The sequence below is a fragment of the Carlito syrichta genome, unplaced genomic scaffold (assembly GCF_000164805.1).
Source record: "Carlito syrichta isolate Samal-C Ts95f unplaced genomic scaffold, Tarsius_syrichta-2.0.1 Scaffold288233, whole genome shotgun sequence".
NCBI classification, from domain to species: Eukaryota; Metazoa; Chordata; class Mammalia; order Primates; family Tarsiidae; genus Carlito; species Carlito syrichta.
The window spans coordinates 320,896-326,522 of NW_007232329.1; positions in this window are offsets into that span (position 1 = coordinate 320,896).

A 5,627-nucleotide genomic window follows, 5' to 3' on the forward strand; every position below is an offset into this window, starting at 1 on the left:
AACCATGTATATAAAACTGTCTATCTCTCCCTTTGATTCTGTCACTTTTTGCTTTATATATTTTGATGATCTGTCATTAGGTATGTAAGTATTTCTAACTATTATTTGCTTTTGCTATGTTGAACCTTTTGTTAATCTACATAATGTCCTTCTTTGTGTCTTATAAACACTTTTTATTCAAAAATCTATTTTGTCTGATATTAGTATAGCCATTCTTGCTCTGTTGGCTTCTATTTGCATAGAAAATCGATTTTCATCCTTTCATTTTTGATCTATTTGTGCCTTTTTATCTAAAGTGAATCTCGTGTAGACAGCATAGAGTTGGATTGTGTGATTTTATTAATTCTGCTAATCTTTGTCTTTTGATTCGAAAGACCCATTCACACCTAAAGTAATCAATGATAAGGAGGGATTTACTTCTGTCATCTTGCCATTTGTTTTATATATGCCTTTTAGCATTTTGTTCCTACTGTTTCTTTTGGGATTAGTAGATTTTTTTTTAGATTAGGAGATTTTGTTTTATATATGCTTTTTAGCATTTTGTTCCTACTGTTTCTTTGGGATTAGTAGATTTTTTTTTAATCCCCTTCTCAATTCCTTTTTTATATTCTATAATTATTTTTTGTGGTTACCACGAGAATTACATATAGCATCCTAAAGTTATAACTCCAGTTTGGAGTTTAATAGCATATAAAAAATTCTGCTTCTTCACAGTTACTTGACCAACCTTTTTGGCCGTTGATGGCACAAAATGATATCTTTATATATTGTGTGCCATCAAATCTAAACTAACACTTTTTCTATATGTTTTAGTCTCTTAAATTATGCAGAAAACAAATTAAATTATGCAAAAAATGAAATGTAGAGCTACAAATCAAAGTTACAATAACACTAACGTTTAGACTAAAACTTTTAAAATATTTTAGCATTTTTCTTTAAAAAGCATTTGTTTCGTAAACCACATAGAAAACAATAGATGAGTTACACACCTAAGGTATAATAATGTTGGCTTTTATACTTGCTTCTGTATGTACCTGTATTATGATCTTTATTTCTTCACCTGGCTTCAAGGTAATGTCTAGTGTCCTTTCATTTTACCCTGCAGATTTCTACTGAGCATTTATTTATCTTTATTTTTCATTTTTTAAAGATGTGGGGTACAATTCAGGATTAGGTATACAAGTGGTGATCCTACAGGCAAAGTTGGGCTTGCCTTTGATCCCCACTTTGCCTAGTTTGAGATCGGGTACCCTTATTGGTGTTATGTGCCCCCGCTCCCTCCCTGGCCATGTCCTGCTACCGCCAATCCCTTTCTTATTGTATTATGGTAAATGTTCAGGGTTCACTATGAGTGAGAACGTGTGGTACTCAGTTCTTTGTTTCTGTGACAGATCACTGAGTTTATAGACTCTAAATCCATCCAAGTCGCTGCAAAGTTCATAATTTTGTCCTTCTTTATGGCTCTGTAATATTCCATCATGCTTATGTACCACATTTTTTAATCCAATCCAGTTTCGATGGGCAGCATGGTTGGTTCCATATTTTTACTACTGTGAATAGTGCTGCAATAAACATGTATGTGCAGGTATCTTTTTTTTTTGTAGAATGATTTGAGTTCCTCCAGATATATTCCCAGGAGGGGGATTGCTGGGTCATATGAAAGGTCAGTTTCTAGTTCTTTTAGAAATCGCCACACTGCTTTCCATAGAGGTTGAACTAGTTTGCATTCCCACCAGCAGTGTAGAAGCATTCCCATTTCTCCGCATCCCCTCCAGCATATGCTGTGTTTTTGTTTTATTAATAAAGGTCATTCTTACTGGAGTTAGGTGGTATCTCAACATGGTTTGATATGAATTTCTCTGATGATTAGTGAGGCTGATCATGTTTTCATTGCCTGTTGGCTGCTTTTATGTCTTCTTTTCAGAAGTGTCTATTCATGTTTTTTTGCCTACCTATTAAATTTGTTTTAAATGTTTGTTTTTTTTTCCTTTCAACACATTTGAGTTTCTTGTAGACACTAGATTTTAAGCTTTTGCCAGTTAGGCAGCTGGCAAATATTTTTTCCCATTCTGTGGACTATCTTGATGGTGTCTTTTGCTTTGCAGAAACTTTTCAGTTTAATGAGGTCCCACTTGTCTATCTTATCTCTTATGGCATGGACATTGGGATTTTGATTGGGAATTGGTTGCCTACTTCGATTTCCATAAAGGTGTTTTCTGTGCTTTCCAAGATTCTTATAATTTGAGGTTTTACATTTAGGGCCTTGATCCATTTAGAGTTGATTTTTGTGTATGGTGATAGGTAGGGGTCCTGTTTCAATCTTCTGCATGTGGTCAGCCAGTTTTCCCAACACCATTTACTGAATAGTTTCTCCTCTCCCCAGTAGTTGTTGTTGGAGGCTTTGTCAAAGATGAGTTGGCTGAGGAATTGAGGTTTTGCTTCTGAAATCTCTATCCTGTTCCACTGGTCTATATGCTTGTTCTTGTACCAATACCAGGTTGCTTTGATTATTGTAGCCTTATAGTAAAGTTTAAAGTCTGGAAGTGTAATATCTCCCACTTTGTATCTTTTGCTAAGGATTGTTTTGCCTATTTGTGGTCATTTATGTTTCCATATGAATTTCTGTATTGTCTTTTTCAGATCTGAAAAGAATGATGCTGGTAATTTTTTTAAAAAAATTAATTTTAGCCGGGCTTGGTGGCTCAGCCTGTAATCCCGTGACTTGGGAGGCTGAGGTGAGTGGATTGACTGAGCCCACGGGTTCGAGACCCGTCTGGGCAACTTGATGAGACCTCATCTCTACAATAAACCAAAAAACTTGCTGGGTGTGGTAGCGTGCGCCTGTAGTTCCAGCTACTTGGAAGGCTGAGGCGGAAGGGTCGCTGGAGCCCAGCAGGTCGAGGCTGCAGTGGCCGGGAGCGGCCACTGCACTCCAGTCTGGGCGACAGAGTGAGACTCCAACTCAAAAAAAAAAAAAAATTTATTTTAAAGATGTGGGTTACAATTCAGGGTTAGGTATACAAATGATCATTGTAAGGTAAAGTTTGGGCCTCACTTTGTTCTCCACTTCACCTGGTGTGAGATTAAGTATGCTTATTGATGAAACTGCCATCTCCCTGGCAGTTTCCCACTACTGCCAATCCCATTCTTACAGTATTATGGTAATTGCTCAGGGTTTGCATATGAGTGAGACCATGTGGTACTCAGCTCCTAGTTTCTGTGATAGATCACTGAGTATTATGGACTCTCGGTCCATCCAAGTTGCTGTGAACTTCATAATTTTGTCCTTATTTATGACTATGTAATATTCCATTGTGTATATGTACCACATTTTTTTAAATCCAGTCCACTTTCGATGGGCAACATGATTGGTTCCATGTTTTTTGCTATTGTGAATAATGCTGCAATAAACATGTGTGTGCAGGTATCTTTCTCATAGTGTGATTTGAGTTCCTCTGGGTATATTCCCAGAAGGTCGTATGGAAGGTCTATTTTTAGAACTTTTAGGAATCGCCACACTGTTTTCCACAGAGGTTGTACTAGTTTACACTCCCACCAACAGTGTAGAAGTTTCCTTTTCCCCACATCCTCTCCAGCGTCTCTTGTTTTTTGAGTTATTGATGATGGCCATCCTGACAGAAGTTAGGTGGTATCACAGTGTGGTTTTGATTTGCATTTCCTTGATGATTAGTGAGTCTGAGCATTTTTTCATGTACATGTTGGCTCCTTATATGTCTTCCTTTGAGAAGTGTCTATTCATATCTTTTGCCCACTGTTTAATAGGGCTTTTTTTTTTCTTTTTGGCAGGTTTGAGTTCCTTGCAGATCCTAGAAATTAGACCTTTTTCAGATATATAATTGGCAAATATTTTTTCCCATTCTGTGGGCTGTCTGTACACTCCTTGATGACTTCTTTTGCTTTGCAGAAGCTTTTTAGTTTGATGAATTCTCACTTGTCTATCTTATCTCTTATGGTTTGGGCTTTTGGGGTTTTAATAAGAAATTGGTTGCCTCTTCCAACTTCCATAAGGGTGTCTCCTGCATTTTCTAAGATTCTTAAAGCTGAGGTTTATGTTAGATCTTTGATTCATTTGGAGTTGATTTTTGTGTATGGTGATAGGTAGGGGTCTTATTTCAATCTTCTGTGTGTGGTCAGCCAGTTTTCTTAGCACCATTTACGAAATAAGTTCTTCTCTCCCCAGTGGTTGTTGTTGGATGGTTTGTTGAAGATGAATTGGTTGAGAAATTGAAGTTTTGCTTCTGGATTCTCTATAATATTCCATTGGTCTATATGCTTGTCCTTGCACCAATGCCAGGCTGTTTTGATTATTGCAGCCTTATAGTAAAGTTTAAAGTCTGCCAGTGTGATACCTCTCACTTTGTTTTTTTTTTTGCTGAGGATTGTTTTGGCTATTTATGGTCACTCATGTTTCCATATGAATTTCTGTATTATCTTTTCCAGGTCTGAGAAGAACAATGCTGATAATTTAATGGGTATTGTGTTAAATATTTAGATTGCTTTGGGTAGGATGGACATCTTAGCAATATTGATTCTTCCAATCTATGAGCATGGGATATTTTTCTATTTGTTTGTGTCATCTTTGATATCTTTGATCAGTGTTTTGCAGTTTTGTTGTAAAGGTCTTTCACTTCTCTGGTTAGGAAGATACTGAGGAATTTCATTTTTTGTTGTTGTTGCTATTGTGAATGATGTTGATAATTTAATGGGTATTGTGTTGAATCTGTAGATTGCCTTGGGTAGGATGGATATCTTAACAATGTTGATTCTTTCAATCCATGAGCATGGAATATTTTTCCATTTGTGTGTGTCCTCTTTGATTTATTGAGCCATGTTTGGTAGTTTTCGTTGCAAAGGTCTGTTTACTTCTCTGGTTAGGAAGATGACAAGGTATTTAATTTTTTTATTTGTGTGGCTATTGTGAAGGAGATTGTATTTTTTATTTGATTCTCTGCCTGGTTGTTGTTGGTGTATAAGAATGTGATTGTCTTTTGCACATTTATTTGTACCCTGAGACTTTGCCAAAGTCTTTTATCAATGCAAGGAGTTTTTTGACAGATTCTCTTGGATTTTCAAGGTATAGGATCATATCATCAGCAAAGAGGGATAACTTAACTTCCTTTTTTTTTTTCTTTTTGTAAACCCTCGATTTCCTTCTCTTGTCTAATTGTTCTACTTAGGACTTCCAACATAATGTTAATCAGGAGGGGTGAGAGTGCAGCCTTGTCTTGTTCTGGTTTTCAGGGGGAATGCTTCCAGTTTCTGTTCATTTAGCAATAAGCTGGCTGTGGGTTTATTATAGATGGAACTTATAATTTTGAAGTAAGTTCCTTCTGTGCTAGGTGTTCAAGGGTTTTTTATCAAGAAGGGATGTTGGATTTTATCAAAGCTTTTTCCGTGTCTAATGATATAACCATGTGGCTCTTGTTTTTTATATCTGTTGATGTATTTAATTACATTTAGGGTCTTGCAGGCGTTGAACCAGCTCTGCATCCCAGGGATGAAGCCTACTTGATCATGTTGAATGATTTTTGAGATGTGTTGTTGGTTTTGATTTGCTAGAATCTTTTTGAAAATTTTTGCATCTATATTCATCAGGGCTATTGGTC